This window comes from Strongylocentrotus purpuratus, unplaced genomic scaffold, assembly GCF_000002235.5.
Source record: "Strongylocentrotus purpuratus isolate Spur 01 unplaced genomic scaffold, Spur_5.0 spur5_scaffold_12, whole genome shotgun sequence".
Classification (NCBI taxonomy): domain Eukaryota; kingdom Metazoa; phylum Echinodermata; class Echinoidea; order Camarodonta; family Strongylocentrotidae; genus Strongylocentrotus; species Strongylocentrotus purpuratus.
In genome coordinates this window covers 22,110,835-22,129,577 of record NW_022145597.1, presented here as the reverse complement: position 1 = coordinate 22,129,577, position 18,743 = coordinate 22,110,835, and the positions used below count along the sequence as shown (strand labels likewise).

The 18,743-nt window shown below is 34.2% G+C and overlaps 1 long non-coding RNA gene across 1 annotated transcript in view; it reads left to right on the top strand.

Annotated features, from left to right (window-relative positions):
• Positions 1-18,277, top strand: part of LOC105438039 — a 28,298-nt gene extending 10,021 nt beyond the window's left edge. The window contains exons 3-4 of the long non-coding RNA XR_970810.2: positions 7,122-7,176; positions 17,864-18,277. This is a non-coding gene — a long non-coding RNA (uncharacterized LOC105438039). The remainder of the gene's footprint in view (positions 1-7,121; positions 7,177-17,863) is intronic.
• The last annotated feature ends 466 nt before the right edge of the window (positions 18,278-18,743 follow it).

Sequence of the window (18,743 nt, the reverse complement as noted above, 5' to 3'; positions counted from 1 at the left end):
TGGTATAATCTGAGGGAATGGATGATCAGCGCTCGGCACTGTTGAGGGGCTAAAAAAATAATAACCCGGTGCAACAGGCTATACAAATCCGCCACGGGGAGAGGCAGGACAATTCGCCATACTGAGTCGCTATTGTTCCCCGGGATTATCGACGCCAGCGCCTCAGGCAATTTGTTTAAACCCGATCGATGCTGCTAAAGAAGAAGAGAAAAAAAGCACTCACTTCTTCGATCTGGAAAAAACAAGAATGGGATGGAGTGATAGAATAATACTGGAAGAAAGAGAAAGATGGGCAAATGGATTTATAATTAGGTCTAAGGGGGAAACAAATAGTAAATCTTACATTAAGAACTTCGAATGCTTCTAATTTCCTATTTGTATATACAGTTGGAAATGTAGGATGTATATAAGAACATTTCCAATGAGTTTTATTTATTATTCATTTGATTTGCTGGCATTTTCTCTTTTTACTAGTCCTTAATTCGCTCTATTTATGGAAGAGAAATAGATAAAAAAATCAAGCTACCCTCTATAACAACTTTCCGTATTTGCGATACCTTTCCCTATGTATTAATTTGTCCATCTATCTCCTTATCTGAAAATCCTTCTTTTGTATTTCGTATCATAAATAAATTACCGAACTAATGAGTGATGTACTTGCCTTACGCTTCGTAAATATTGGAGCAAAAGAGTATTTCGGTAGATAGCTGACACAGAAAATTGATGAAAGAGCACAATTTTTTATCTGCCAAAAAATTGTTTTGATCTGCCCCTCATACTATTAGAGCATGAAATTAGACGGAGTTGTTTACCGCCTCTCACAAAGATCGCCAATGAATAAGCTCCTATTTAGTACCCCCAATAGTGGATTCTATGTTTGTATAAGATCTGCCAAAATTACATTTTATGATAGATAATAATTATGTTCTTCATTATGGATACATCCCCGAAAAATTGGTGCCAAGGACTTAGAAATACCGTTCGACAGCATATTTGTGAATTGTTAACGACAGCCATTTTTATATCTATGTTCCGAAATTTGACTCGATTGAGCTATCAGGTTAATATAAGCTTTAAGGATTGTTGTGAAGTTATGTTTCTTAAATTAACCAGTTTGCATAAATTTACAATTTTAAAAACGTATAAGAGAAAATGCTTATCAAACTATCATTCTTCTGTTCATATATGGCCTCCCTTTTTATTTTTTTTGTCATACTCCTATATGAGGTGGTAAAATACACAGATGGTATAGCATTTGATGAATGCGCAGGAGACGAAATCGTTTACAAACTAGTCTGACTTCGACCTGTAACGTATGAATAGTAGAATTGATGTATTTAGCTTTTCAGTAACCAAACATCCACATTCTTAGCCCTGCAAAATATAAACATCGCTTTTATCTAATATCAATAAGCTACAACTGTAACACTTGTCCTCATCTCTAAACACGTTTTATGTTCAATACAACCACTATAATTGATACAAAGCAGAGTTTACACAAACCGGCTATAGAAGCTTCGTGTTGCGTTTCGAATCCTCATTATTGTGGACCTGTATAGACCAGTGTTCGGCCGCTATACAAGGCTAAGAGAACCACATTGTTAATTGCATTGTTAATGAAAGTTTACCTATCCTTGAAGTAAATGCTTAGTGCTTTGGAAAGCGGTGTTTAGTATATTGGCGAACGTCTTTCAAAGCCATACACCCGTGCAAAGTATTCTACAGTAAATTACGAGGAAATACAATCGGTGAACTGGTGAAAGGGGGGAAATGTGTTAATACGCTTTGATTGCCTGGTGCGAGGAATTCTGAAGGAGGATGAAAGAAAGTAGCACTACAATGATATGACTCAATGCTGCTAAAAGATATAATACCTCACAATCTTCGATACAATAGGCCACCTACAGGGCTGGGAACCGAATGTGAGAAAGCCCCAATGAACACCTAAATAGGAGTAATGTTTGCGGAACATTACAATGTGACCTGTTACCTAAACACTGCTTTTTATGAATACCATAAACCACATTTGTATTTGTATCCCATGGTTTATATACTAACAATATACATGTATAATATTGCATGACATCACTACTTAAATTGTGCTTTCATATAAAAACATAGACGCTAACCCTAACTCTCTACCTATCATAATAAAGTGCATTTTGAATGTGACAATATTTGGTTATTTAGTGCACTGTAAAATAATGTTGGGGCTGGGTAAAGTGCATGTCTTTGCGGTAAACATAACCCTAAATTTAGTTGAAGTGTAACCAAATCGGGTAAATGCACGACTATCAAGTTATCAAGTTAACAAGCCTTTGAGGGATTCACAAAACTATATATCATTCTCTTTATGAATTACAAAAAGAATGCCAGGTTAATTTGTAGATGCAGATAAAAAATATATTAAAAAGTCGGAGAAAGATTGATGGCATTTGAAACCTTTTATCGAAATCGTATACGATACCAAAGAAGGAAGCAGAACCATACTTTGACAATTTCTTAATTACTTCCCAATCCTGTCCATCATGCTATTCCATGAACCCTTGTAATATCTTCGAATTCGTGTCGATCCGGGTTTATTGAGCAGCTATACACCTGGAATATTATGATAATTATGTCTGTTTAGGAAGAGCCTCCATCCGAAATCGTTATCATTAATGTGTGCTTTTGTAGGTACGTGTCGTCATAATTGGCCGGACAAATTTGACCTAATATTCCTCTCCTAAGCGATAAATAGATCTCAGCCGTGTCCCATTTTTAAAGAAACTCTTACATTAATCTGACAAGTGAAACAAAGAGCAGAACATCACCAAGACTGATATGGCCTCTGTGTTCCAGTTCCAATTTCGGAGTTTTTATGTTTACGTGACTATTTCCTAGCTTTTGCTACCTTAGGAGAAAAGGCCCTTATTCTTGTAGGTGTTTGCTTTAGGTTATATGAGCAAATATAGAGTAGGCTACTGGTTTGGAAGAAGAAGAAGAAAAAAAAGACGACAAATATTTGAAGATAGAAGAGACCACGGCAGAGTAAGTTTCCATCGAAGGAGAAACCGTCGCTCACGTCGGCCTGTCAGTCCCGTCATTGCCCTACTGCACGTCGAGGAAGTTTAGAAGATTATATTCCACAGTGCACAGGGTGGAAGAAGATATGAAATAAAAAGTCCTTTAACTCACAGAAGAAAAGCGGTTGAGTTATTATTTTCTGACAGATTAGATCAAGAGTTGTTTATTAACTTGTTTATTTCTGCTTGGTACAATGATGTATTTTACCTTTTTATTTCCTTCATGAGGATTTTTTAATAGCAAAATCATGATCCTTTTAGTAAGAAATAATTTCGTTTACTTCCGTTTTGGTATATACATATTTTGTTTCTTTAAAGATTTTCTGCTAAAAGTTATACCACGATATATATATTGGCATTACTATAACACTGGACTGTTCAGAAGCTCTCATTTTATCCGGCACTCATGCCCTAACCTATAGCTTAAAGCGAACAAAACTTATTTTAAGTATACCAAAAAGTAAGTAAACTAAATGATTCCTTACTAACTAAGCGCATCATGATTTCACTATGAAATTGTTTGTCATACATTGATGGTAAAAAAAATGTTCATACATTTCGGGAAAAATGTCCATACAAATGATCTTGATTGTCAATAAAACATATTTGCCCACAGAATTGGCCGATGAAATATTAATTATGCTTGCAGCAAATGCCTGGCGCAATTTAATCGTCATAAGTTTTCACTTCATATTAGTGTTATCGGAACTTCCCCCCCCCCCCCCTCCTCTCTCTCTCTCTCTCTCTCTTTCTCTCTCTTTCTCTCTCACTCCCTCTCTTTGTACACCATCTCTGCCTGTCTTAATTAATTTCGTTTTTACTTGTTTATCTTTATTTACATTGCAATATCATTCTTTATGTTGGGGCTTTCTATTCTACTCTTCCTGTCTTTCACAAGCCCTTCAGAAATTATTCCATCCTTCTCTCTCCTCTCTCTCTCTCTCTCTCTCTCTCTTCTCTCTCTCTTTCTTTCATTTTGACCAAACCAACACAGCGTGTATGTACACCAAGCAACGTGGTAAATATCCCTAAGGCAAAAGGGTTCTATTACTTCACATCAACCAGGCAAAATGGGAGAGGGTGAAATCCTAGACAAGTTTACCATCAAAATCATAAATTTGAAAAGAAAAAAAAAACGCTATAGGAATCCCACGAAAAACCAAATGATCGGCAATATGGTGTCGCAAACTAGCCGTGACGGCAGGCGAAGGTCCCACATGACTGCGCCTATTGCCCCCGTGGCTCTTTTCCGCCTTGTTTTTCCATTTTTTATTTGCACCATTGCGACGGTGCCTGCACTGTGCTTACCCGTCAAAACTTCGTTTTAAAGAGCTATAGAACAGATCCCTTTGCTGTGCAGAAATTATGAAACTTAGTTGGGATCTTGGTGAAAGCGAGCGTAGCTGTTGTATTGTTGTCGCCACAAACCCCGGCGTAATGGGCCAGACATTCTTATCTAGATTGTGATCGTGCTGATAAAGATCTGTCGTAGGGCAAACAATTTTTATGCGTTAAAACTACTTTGATAGAAATTATATTTCAATGATCAGTCAAACAAATCTGTCTTGTTTATAACCATAACAAATTTCACAGACCTCATTCCTTTGGACAGATTTAAAACAAAAATAATAATCAAATTCATTCAATCACCCTTAAAATAATTTGAAAACCCAGTCTCTGCTCCTAAATCATACTTACCTACCATAAGTTTAATCATGCAAACAAAATCATTTCATTAATGATGTGAAATCTTTACAAATGGTGGTATATAGACCTTCCTTAAGTTTACTTTTGTGAATTTAACAAAGAGGCTGTTAATAAAAGATACAAATTACAAGTTCAGCGTAGTGCAGTGTATTATATATTTTGTCAGTATAAGATAACTTTAGTTGACGAAAAAAGGTATAAGTTCAAATGCTTGACTATCATGCCGAATCAAAATTATTGTACTCTTTAAGCCAATGCACTGTTTGTTTGTAAGCTCGCACAACATTTATTGACTTTGATTTGATATTATTTGATAAGTATGAAGTTATTCTCAGGTCACAATTCTAATTTGCTCACAAACATCATTAGAAGGTCGTGTGTGAAACGAAAGGAAGGTGAAAATAATCTACATGCTATGAGCGTGACGAAATAAGGTTCTTATATCCTGTATTTGAAACTGGTGTTGTATATCAATAGAGTGAATATCTACCACAAAAACACTTAATAAATAATGTCAGAATGAACATTGTTTAACGAATAACCATGCATGACATTGAAACAAATGATTTTTGCAATATTGTGGTTCAATAGGCCTTACTATTGAACGGATTTTTGTACAGCAACAAGTGTTATTCTTCTGCGCCTTATATCTCTGCAAGCAATACAATAATTATGCTCTTTAACAATATGTGATTCTAAAGCTGAGCCTACTTACATACACTTCTTTTGAGCACTCTATAGGTAGTATTTATGTGGGAGTGTATCAGTTTTCATATTACATTAAACACCTCATTAAGCAAATGGCTGTTTCTAATCGTTATACTTCAATAGAATTTAATCACCAGCGGGCCTTGTACCGCTTTTAACGATGCCTTTAACCTGGTTTAGAGGCGTTGCTTTTTTCTATTCTTACTATTTCAGGTCACGCTATCGGTAATAAACTCAAGGACGATTATTCCATACATTTATTATGTCATTTAGTTCCTGAGTTATTAACCCGTTGCTCGGTTATAACGTGCCACGTTTCTGATGAAAAATACAAGTTTGACCTTCAATGAAAAATTAACATTTATAGTTAACTGCCCAAGACATTTTTCCTTCTAATTGTCGATACTGTACATATCAAATCTCTCTATGGGTGTTATTCCGTTTCTATTAAGTAGCACGTTTAAAAGCAAAAGTTAACTTCATTCTTCCCACGTAGTAGCTGATATTTCTGGAATATTTTACATAGTGTACGTGTGTATATGTAATTATCATAGTATCGTAGAGTGATACTGTATTAATGATTGCCATAACTATTGATAGATCGCAGTAAATAATTTTATTTCCTTCTTCGGTGATGACAAATCTTTTCATTATTATCATGGTTATAGGCCGTCTGAACAAAGATATTGTTAAAATGGTAATAATTCACCATAAATCATTCGGCTTATAGAAATCTAAACACTTATTGATTCGTGTACTTAAACGGATATAAAGATAGTACGCGGGGCTATCATAACTATATGGACTGCTTTGTTAGGAATCCTACCTGATATTAACCATGAAGAACTTTACATGCCCTTTTGCAATTTAATAGAGTTCATGTAAATAAGCAACCTCTCACAATAACATCGCCGTTAAGAAAACTTCTCAAAAGTTAATTTGACATAAGTTAAGTTAATCTTACAGGTTTTAACTTCTTATTACTTGTTTTTCTGTTCAAATTTTAAAAATCTACATTTTAATCACAACCTTTGTTCTTGAGGTTAAAGCTTTGTCTGTATATATTACATCTAACTGATATCATATGTTAACATTTTGAGTTTCGTTTCAACTATAGGCCTATATATAATGTAATTTTATTTTATTGCCAGTGTCTGTATATTTATTAAGTTGTTTATTTATTTATTTATTTCTGATATTTAGGCAGGGTGACTTATTATCATCAATAATGGTGGTCTTCCATGAGGCCCTATTAAACACAATGAGGAACAATAGTTTAACAAATATATGTATAATAATAATAATAATAATAATAATAACAAAATCATGAACATAAATTCATAACAGCAAATAAAAAATAAGTAAGAACATGTATAAAGATTAAACACAAAGTATGTGGTATCCTCGTAATGAAAGAATGGTTTGTTTGTTTGTTTTGTTTTGCTTTGCTTTCTTGTTCAAGAAAACGCATATTTATAATATCTTAATGTAACATATTATAGACGGTAATCAGTTTTTAAATCATTGTTTCATACTTCCCAAACACAATATCTATGAATACTTTCACAAAATCTATATAACCCTCATAACCGGGAGATGAATATTTCTTTCTTTATCCTATTTTATCTTGATTTTTCTCAGGTATCTTACATCAAAACTGAAAGTCACGCACATGGTCCTTCATTGCCCGTTAAAGGTAAACATCTCGTTTAATGCGAAATTAATAAATTCATTACCTTTATAACATAATAAGTGTAGTGTGTAATATATACGGAAGTCTGGCACCACAAGCCGGCAAAAGATTTTGTGTACAATGCGATTCACTGTAATTTCACCCAAACGCCAGGATGAAGGCTAAAATTAACTTTAGAATATAATATGTATTTAGTATTGGTATGCCTTATCAGATCTTGAATAAATGTAATTTAAATGAGCACTTCTACTAATTAATATAGCAGTGTATTATGACATAATTCATCTTTGTGAAATGCCAAAAAGAAATATAAGTTATGACAAGATATTTTGGTCTGGAAATAAGGATTTAATTATTTACTGACATCACATGATTTATACCATTTAACAGAAAAAACATTTGTAGTTTTTTCTTTTCTAACGTCAAGAAATCTGCAATTCCTCATTTCTTTCTCTACTAAAAATAAGTATAGGAAAATTATATTACTTGCACTACATCCTTTTATACCACTAAGCAGATGAAGAATTCCAATGTTTTGATCATTTCTATCAAAAAACCTTCGCTTTCCTATTTGTTCACTTAAGGAAACAAGCGTTTCTAAATTAGAATTTATTACTTGAGGTGAGAAAGGATCCAATTTATATAAATTCTAGACCCATTCGACTTTTTAAATCCATCTGACATATCCTAAAATGAATTCATTCATTTAAAGCGGTTACCTTTTTCTTATTATCATTTTTGGGTGGGAGAGGCTGAAACGGATTTAACGTTTCGTTTGGTTGTATTGATTTTTAAACATCCAATAAGGATCTGAATACATTTATAAATGGGCGGACGAAAGCCTTATAAGTAGTAATGAAGGCTGCGTTTCCAAAATCCCCGTAGTAAAAATAAATTGTGTCCCATTTGAATTGATCAATTTACTATGGTTTCTTAATCCCTACATAAAACCCCACATTTTAAATCAATTTGTATTGGCTAAATGAAGAGAATTCAATTACTGAAGCCATTTTGATGTATGATAAGATCCGACAGCAGTAGTATAGATCAAATATGTATTTTGATGTGGCTGTTATTCGATTGATTTCTTAAATATTTTATAAAAGTTTCCGTCTTTATTATGAAAAAGTTTAAATAACATTAACACACATCTGTATACATGTACGAACCTTGAACGTATAATCGATAATGTTTAAAAACATAACATTTAATGTTAAGTTCATACAAAGTAATATTCGAAGGGTTTCATTGTTATTCCTCCTACATCCTTCAAAAGTATACATTTCATCCTTTGTAAGCTGTGTTTTTAAATTCAGTATTCATTGTATTAAATAAATTACACAACACTCAACACAACACTCATACACAGACATGCACATTGAACGCACATTGGTAATGTCTTATTACATAGCATTTGGTGTTAAGATCGTTTGGAGAAGCAGAACAAAATGATAGGCAAAATGTACTAGCGTGACCCCACCCACACATCCTTCTTAAAACGAAAAAGATAAATGAAGTAATAAATAATTTTTGGCATCGTAAATGATGGAGCACCTCCATGGGGTAATTTCTATAGGGGCTTTGGAGACACTCATCAGTCAAAATTGGACCATTAATTCACTTCAGAAATATCAAAGTTTTTTTTCTTTCACCTGAGAGGTTACTTTTTGATGGGTTGTCGTAACAATTGATTGGACTCTTGTGGTGCTCTGGGGCCTCTCCCTCTCTCTCCCTCTCTCTCTCTCTCTCTCTCTCTGTCTCTCTCTCTCTCTCTGTCTCTCCCTCTATCTTTATATCCATCTATTTATCTATCTCTCTTTCTCTCTGCTTTATTCTTTATTTTCATCTCCGTTTCTCTTTCTTTCTTTCTGTTTCTCTTTTTCCATCCCTCTTTCTCTCTCTCTCTAACTCTCTCTAACACTCTCTCTCTCTTTCTCCCTCTTCTCTTCTCTTCTCATATCCCCAGTCGGGTTTTTTTTCTCGGCGGTGGGAACAAAAGAAAGAGAATAATAGAAGAGGATTATTTCGTCTCTTCTGTAGGGCTTGATTATCTCCCACCAAGAGAAGAAGATAATGATTTGGGGGAGAAAGGATTAAAGTCGAGTACGTGTTTTTGAATAACAGTTCGGTTCAATACTCTGACAGCCTGTGAATAATTACCCCGACTCCGACCCGCCCCACCCCCATCCGTATAATTTCCCATCGAAATGAAAAAAAAAAAAAAACAAGTAAATGTCACCAAAGATTCCAACACTTGATGGATAAGCAATGACAGATAAGAAAATAGGATTCTGAAGAAAAAAGGATATGTACATTTTGCAGAAATTATAGTATTACGAACGTAGTAATTCATCATGCGAAAATGTCGTAAATGTACAAATGAAGCAGCAAATATAAATGAGATTTGATAATCTTTTCGACAGGTGAATTCAATGCACTCTTTGGGGCATGTGGGGCAGGTAGTAGATTTCCCCTCGAGGAATGTTAGGTATTCACCCCGGTCAGTGTTATTTACATTTATGTGCGTGGTAAATATGTGGTAAATTGCTTACTGGATAATAATAGCATGTGAACCCCATATTTGGGTTCACATTTCATGTTATTCATGATATTCAACAATAGCAAAAGGGTTTATCGTTTCTGGGTGAGACATAGAAGGCGTAGAAGTTTAGAAAAAAATATTGAATTGAAATTAAATATATATTAGACAAATCCTGAGGAACGAAAACAAACAATCAGAAACGGAACATCCCAAAAGATCGACAGCCCACTCCCCAAAGATGTTACATAACTATGTCTCTACCCTATTATTTTGTACACGTATCGTTATGGTATGTTATAAGTTGTTGTTTCATGTTATCATATAATTACTAAGGAGGGAACAGACACTAAGAAAATAAACGTATTTGAAAATCACTCCAGAAGATATTACAAGAATATGTCTATACCTTACTATTTTTTACACGTATTTTCGTGATAATTAGATACTTTTGCTCTTTTTGTACCAAATACTCACCGAGGAGGAAAACACACATTTAGAAATGAACGTATTTCAGAAGTATTCCCGGATTACATAATCATGTGTTCCTTACTTTTTTCTATTGGCATCATCATGTTATTCATTAACTTTTGCTATTATCTATAAATTGCGATTTTCAACTTTCATTCCATTAATCTAGCTTCAATACAACGCGTTTTTAAATTTAAAAAAATTTGATTAGGACACTCCATTTATTTTTGTTGGTATTGAAAAGGATAATGGATATGCACTTCACTGTTGATTTTGTATAGCGACTATGAAAGCTACCTTTTTTGGTAAAAGCATACAGCTAGATTCTATCGTATACATACCCATTCAAATTTGTGGCAATTATTTCAATGTGGTATTAATAGCACGCATTTGACACATTTTAACTATGCATACCGGTATGCAAAAATATCTCAATTATAATAAGTAGTGAAGAAAGATCATTCAGAAATTAACATATCAAAGAAGGACGGGTCATAATAGACCGATGTTATTGGGAGAACATTTCTAATACTTTATACTAGATGAGAAATGCCGTTTTACTAAGTCGGAAAATATAATTTCCAAAGAGCGTTTAAAAAAAACTTATTATGTTTAAAATTAGAGAAAACATATAGTTTCCTCTGTATTGTACATAATACAGTAAGTTGGGGGAATACATCTTTTCAAATTTAACGAAGGTTTATCATTGCAGTGTAATTTGTGTTTTCGGAGGGCCAAAACAAACATTTTGTATCAAAGAAAGAAATACTATAATTTACCTGAAAAACAGAGAAGGTTTACTTAGTTGATGTGTTTCTTCCTTAATCACTGCCTATTACAATTTGGAGTATGGTTTTAAAAGCTTAACTATTTTATCCTTCAACAGTTTAAAGTGTTGAGAATATTATTTGCCAATCATAGAATTTTCAGAAACGATTTTGATAACTCAAATACTTTGAACACTTTCTGTAGTTTCTTTGCAATACTATTAGTAAATGTGAATGTTAATACTTTTTTGTGATCACTGTCATCACAATCAATTCGTATTTTAATCATTTATTTTGTTTGTGAGTAATTTGTTTTATTGTTCAACAATTCCCTTCTAAAATTATTGAACCTCCGCTTCAAAATCATTCCGGTTTTCAGACTCATGATTACTCAATTCGAGTGATAGGAGCTGATTCTTATTTGTTTCCGTTTTCTTACTTGAATGTGACTTAAGTTTTCTGCATCTTTCACCACAAGTAACTCAGTGATTCAACACTTTCTCATGTGAAACGGATGTGACGAGCATGTCATCTCATGGTAAACCAACAACATTGATGGATTATAAACATTCTCTGGTTTTTCTTCGGAAAAGTACTTCAGTGGGCCATTTTCTAGCTCGCTAAGTCCCGACTGGGTTTATTACGTGATAGCCCTTACCCCAGCTATTGATTTACCTTTCAACTCTGCAGAAAGGAGAAGAGTCATCTAATTGAAGCCGAACAAAACCGTGGGAGTGGATGAAGGGGAGTAAGAAAGAATAAGGAAATTACGGTGCTACTTAAAAGACCTTAAGCCAAAATCATTTCTCATCTCCCCTTCATCCCCCATCTCTCGTTAAGGAAAGGTAATCGTTCTTTTGTGGAGGGGTACAGAGAGAGGGTTAAGGGAGGGTTAAGGGAGGGTGCAAAGACACCAGGGGTTGTTCTCTGGGGCGCAATGACTGGATTAGCCTTCCGCGTGAAAGGGGTGGTAGCACCTTCGAACAAAGCTGCGGGATCAATTTTGGCGGGGTCCATTTTGGAGCCGAGTTACACTTATTATACTTATTATTGAACGTAATCAATAGGAAACCAAAGCTTGTTTGTTAAGGGACGGGTCAAGCCCACACTAATGCTAGTAGCTTAATTAGTGTATTTACCAATTAACTACCAAATATTTTTAGTTTAGAACATCACAAAATCTTATAAAAACAGTCTGTTTTTCATAATGACATTCGAAGGCTTTTGGCGGCCCCATTCTTACAGCAAATTGTTTAAAGATTCCTCAAGCTATTCACATTTTTTTTGTAGACATGACATTTGTCGATAGATATCATATTCCATTCAATGTAATATACTTCTTAAGGATGAAGCTTTTCATTCATAAAATAATTTTTAATTGTTCACAGTATTACACATATCTGTTAGGAAATAAAAACACACTATACGGATACATTTGTAAGCGACTTTGGAGTTAAACAAGGCATTCATTGTCACACAAATAAATATCCATGTTTTTCAAGTCTTAATAGTATACAACTTGTTCTGAATTATATATCCCAAGTTAGCCAGCCATTAATAGCCTTATGTAAATCAACTTTGAGAAGTTGTACATTTTCCGTTTTCCCGGCTGTATGTTAGTATCAGGCCGAGTGCATTTAGCTGTTGTCTATTGGTATATTTTCATGTTACAAATGAGCTACACATAGTTGTATGTGAAAGTGTATTCACTCAAAAAAAATTCACTTAGGTAAAATTTTAAGCGAACATACATTTTTTTTAAGTTACATGACTTTCATTGTGGCGATCACTTTATATGGTAATGAATGAAATAAGATTAAAACCATTTTGTTACTTTACTATTCTTCATAGCAAATACATTTTCCAATCTTACTCGAGATTGCTCAACTTTCCTTTCTCTTGAGACCAATATGTCAACAATAGCATTATTGTGTTATCTTTTCAAGAATTATATTTGTGATTCAAAATATCCTTATGATATAGGTAGTTTCCGGTTTTTCGGAAAATGTACTTTGTGGGCTAATTTTCATCCTTCAAATTTATCTTCTGTTTCTACTTTTGTCTTTTTTACTTTGACCGCTTTTTCTTTCTTCCCTGTCTTTTCTTTTTCTATTGGTTTTTATTGCCTTATTACTCCTTTATTCTCTTTTGCATTGAAGTTATTGACCTGTATTGGATTTACTTTTCATTCTGAAGGATGCTCTTTCATGAACCATTATTAGACTACTTTTCAGATCACTTGCTTTTCTTCCATCCGACTGCTTTGACTTTTTTACACTCCCAGTCTTGTTTTCTCTTTTGATACCGGCACACAATAATTATGAATAGGTGCTGTTTGCCTATGCGAGTAGCTACGAATGAGGCTTATGATGGGAAGGCGTCGCATCTTTTTGTTCCATCGTTATGTTCGCTCTAAAAAGTTCATATTCAGAGTTTCTTAATCCGATTTCTGTCTTTCTTTTGCTCCTTTGCCGGGGCTAACAATACGACTAAAGACTTGACATTCAAACTCCAGACGGGTCAATTCATTGCAATTCAGTCCGGGAAACGCTAGCGTAAGATCGATGTAAAGGTATGCCCTCGCCTCGGCTGTTTTTTTTTATCACAGAAGAGAGAGAGAGAGGAAAAAAAGGAGATAAATAATCCGCTCAGAGCCCCCAACCACCAAACGCGATTTGTAATGAATGGGACTCATGAAAAGAAGTTCCCCATTTTTGTGTGGATGGCCCCGGGGCGCGATGGGGGAGAATCAAGAGCGGGACTGAAGAGAATCACAAGCGGGCTTTCAAACAAGCCAATACCCCCGAGGGCTTGGAGTTGTGCGATAATAGCTCTTTCTATTCATAACGATCAGAGATTTCACCAACAGATTCAAAAGTGTCGAGGAATTCTGATTACCATCTTTTCAAAAGAAGGGCAAGGAATCTCGGGGTCCCAGTCGGTCCCAACAAGCGAAAGAGAGAGAGAGAGAAAAAAAAAGAAGATGGATGGGGGATGAAGTAATTACAAAAAAAGACCACGAAACGAGCGAAGCCATTAAGTGCTAAAAGTGGAGCTACTTTTCGCAGGTAATTTGGCAAAGAAACCTCTCAAAACCTTCTAAATGGTCCCACCTCTGATTTTAGAAGTAAACCACTAGCTTTTGTGGTCAGTTTGAAGACAATCCAAGTAATTATCTTGGGCATCCCTCATTCTTTTGACCTCTCCCAAGGGCCCCAGACCTTCACAGGTACGAAATACAGCAGTCACTCTTAAATGAGTGAAATTTACCCAATATCGGCTTTGAAAAAAGGAACATGCATGTTTTTTGGCGAATATATTGACTAATATTGGGTACATTTATGTACTCTTTAACCTTTCATAATTATTGTCACGGTAAAAAAAACGGGAAGCAATGTTAAGTACCCATCATTATTAACAAATTTGCTTTTTATTGTTCGAAGTAGTTTGGATCCAGATATTTCTCTTGTAATGTACGTGTGAAATCTTATTTGTAATGGAAGGTAAGGAAATTGGAATATATCTTCGAACGAGTGCCAAACTTGTTCTTACTTTATTTCTATTTTGCAACCGACACTGATCGTTCTTCCCTGAAGTATCCAGCGCATTATGGAGCTCCTTTAGACTCTTAGAGCCTCCTTTTTTTTCTCAATTACACTTTTAATTGGGCGATTAGCTTAATTACGACTCTTAAAAGGAGCTCATGAAAGCGCTTACTGCCATTTAAGTCCCCTCATTATTCTTCAAGTAGTCTTAACGGTTAACCTGAATGAGGAAATAGAAAAGCAAAACCCATCTATTCAGTTCCCTGGCACACACTGTGGATGTGGGTTGAGTGTGTGTTTTTTCCTTGTATTTTTTTTTACAAAAATCAGTTACCTTCAAACCGTTAAACGTTTTGTGAACATATAAAATCCATTTGAAATGATGCATATTTGCGTAAATATTAATAATTCATCTTATTCCTACATACATTCGCATGCTTTGTTTTTCCTTTCATATTCAGTATCATTCTTGTATTTTGTATAACAAAATAAACTATCTGAATTTAGTTCCGTAATAGATAGATAGATATAGATACAATTACAAATTAATATATTTGCAATAGTCCATACTGGTATAATGCATCAAAGTGTTAACTTATGCAAATCTTAATGCTTTCTTTGGTAGATGTTTATCCCCTGGGACATTCTACTTAAATGTGCATAGTTTTTTATAAGAAAATGTCTATGCTATTTTAGGTTTTTTATCGTACGATATGTATATGTTAACCGATTTCTCTATGCAAAGCGCAAATAAAAGTTTTTATTAGTGTTAATCAGGTCTGTAAAATGAACATTTTTTATCATGATTATTGTTTTTTAATAATTATTATAATGATAACATCTAGTCATTAAAAGGCATTTTTGATAAACATTTCAAAACGCTGTACGATAATTAAAACAATAATAGCTATAATAAAAACACTAATAACTAAATTATTTAAACAAACGGTCGATCAGTATACAAAGTATATCAAGAATATTTATAACACTCAGGATTTAAATCATTAAGCGATGGGGTTTTATCATAATTCTCGTTATTATTTTAATTTTAAACATATTACCGACGCGTTTTTTTTTATTCAAAGAGAGGGTAATTGTGCATGGACCACGTCTGGAAACTAAGACTTCTACGTCCATCCTCCTATTGTGTCTCCGATTTTAACAACTATCTGAGAAGCTCGTTAAAACGCCGTTTGTTATGCCCCTGCCACATTTCCAACTCTTTTTTTTTCTCAAGAGAAAACACTGATCCGCGGACCCCCATCAAACCCCTTTCGCTGAAATTGATGGTGGTTTGCGACATTCTTCAGATTCCATTATACCCATTATTCCCCTTTTTAATCACTGTCTACCAGTTTTGGCTCCTTCCTATTGTTTGCCCTGTTATGATGGGGATTGAGAAGTGGCCCTCTTTTTTTTATTTTTGCACTCCAGCGTGATTTGGGGGTAGATTATCCCCTCCTATTTAATGCCTTTTAACGACCCTGTTTTCAGCTCTTCCAAACACTTTTGTTATGACCCTATTGAAACGGGTGGGTTTCAACACTTACGCCCTTTTGAATAACAGAAGAGCATTTCCCAGCTTTGAAGTGAAAATATTGGACAGTATTATTCGGGGTTCATATAACCGCTACGCGATTTTATTCCAAAGTTACCTGATTAAAGTCTATCTTTTATCTACGTTTATCTTGTCCAGTAAATCTCGTAAATGTGCAAATATCTTCGTCTATGAAATGCAAAGCTGACGCAAATGGTCATCTAATAGGATTCCATTTAAGAAATCTAGAAATCTGTAAAAAGAAATAAACATATTTTTATATCAAAGTCCTTAATGTATCTTGATGGACAGATGAGAAAAGATGTGCTCGGACAGTGACAACAAATACATGAAATGGATATTTTATTTTGGACAAATGCTTACTTTTATCAAAATAGGGTTAACAGCGCTGCGTTAGTCCATCGACCCCAGTGACAAATATTATAATATAAAGACAGTATTAAAAAGCAAGATGAGTTTTAAAAGAAGAAGGAAGACATTTGAGGAAGAAAATTTGAGGAAGAAAACTTTCATGCTCTTATCAATTTAGCCCTATTCACATTGATACCCATACAACAAGGACAACAACCACACCACTAAAAAAGAACAACAACACCATCACTATAAAAATGATTAACAAAACTATGTTTTAAAGGAAGTAATTAGTCTAAAATGTAATTATGATAAGTAAGGTCTACTATGATATACTGCGACCATTACAACTATACAACAAAATCTATAACTCAATCAATGCTACTGAAATCTGATTATGTGCTAACTTCTTGAATCCACATAGAAATAAGAATGACTATGAAACAAGAACTAAAATATTTTAATTTACTTCGCTATTTCTCGCTTAAATATAGTTTATGGAACAAACAACAAACAAGGCAACGCATTAGAATGTCGAAAAAACGAGCACATTATTTTACTTTTATTATGACCTACGAAATACTTAATACACGCTTAGAGGAACAGATGTAGTCAAAACGCTAAATCCAGTGGAAATGTTATAGTGTTATTATTTGCTTAAAATTAAATATTGTCTTGTGGATAAAGAGAGGATATATTCTATAATTTTCCTTTTAATACCATCGCTTGAGGAAACTGTGCAGCTATTTAAATCACCTTCGATCCCACTCAAAAAGGGATTTGAGTTTCCCAGGGTAGTGGGTTCATTTTAAAAAGCCTTCGCCAAAAGATGGCGCACTTTGCCAAAAACTTCTGGAACTTCTTGTTCTCGCGTTTAATGGGAAAGAATGATTTCTCCATAACTACAAGTAGAAAATTTGTCTATAATTTTGAATCTTCCATCATCTATATTTGCTTTGCTCTGCTCTACTACCCTGGTACCAGGAAATTTAAAGTAATAATTTTGTCACCAAAAGGTGGCGCACTTTGCCGAAAACTTCTGGGAACTTTTTGTTCTCTTGATTTATGGGGAAAGACTGATTTCTTCATAATTACTAGTGAAAAATTGTCTATAATTTGTAATTTTCCATTATTTCTATTGTCTCTGCTATACTACTATGTTACCAGGTAAATTTAAAGTAATACTTTGGTTAGCATTGTACCAAATGTACAAAGGTAGATACATAAATGCCTAATAATATCAAGAAAAACGATGAGGAGAGTTTGGAAAGGTTGTAATTATGCAATAATCCAAGGCATTACCCATGACAATATATATTATATCGTAATACTAGATCACATGGTGATCATCGAACGAAAACATTGAATCAAAGACTCTTCAAGTAAATATTTCTATCACGATGACTATCTCATTTACTACAATAAAAGTAACATCTTTCATTCCTTTTTTCCTACACAGACCGTATATGTACTGGCACTGATGCAGGTCAAGCTCGTAACATCATGGACATCAATCTGAGAAGGGTCGAACGTAAAACATTGATGACGGTAACGGTCGTCATCACTGCAAGAAGATGTGTACACCAAGCCTTATAGAAGTATATGACGACCAAGCCATTGCAAACTGGGAAAATGAATGTGATAGTAATATAGTTACTATCTTCAATAACGTGTACCCATCTCAGTACTAGAGACTATTGTATTTGTATGTGTAATAGTATACAAATAATACACATCAGTCAGGGCATTAGTAAGAATTACCCACACAAGGTACCTCTAGAACAGTTTAACACGCCCGATGCGGTAGCCGAGGGTGTTTGGACCATTTTGAAGGTACCGAGTGTGGTTAATTTTACTAATTCCCGAACAAAATGATGTGTATTATTTGTTTTATAAGATTATGTTTTATTTATTCCATAAAATGATGTTTAATAAAATGATTTGGATAATGACCGGTCATTATCCAAATTACGCGTTAGGCAAAATAAATGTCTGGTCACGTGTACGCTTTTAACCAATCATTTGATAAGGATCCACGTCATTATCTTATAATAATTGCTAAATTAATCCCGTAGGTACATACGCATTGTATTTTTCGTTTTTGTTTATAAATAAGGCAATAACGGACTTCTCAATCAAAGCTGTCACAGAAAGATTTTTCGAGGATGACCATTGATATAAATGAATTTGTTTAAGGTTAATTTATCTGAAATTATCTTTAAAAGCAGAGTAGAATAAAATGTTATGATATTACTTAAAAACACATCAACATATTTACGTAGAAGTTCCGTAAGTAAAAGTAGTTTTGTTGACCATTACGTATACACATATATTGAGAG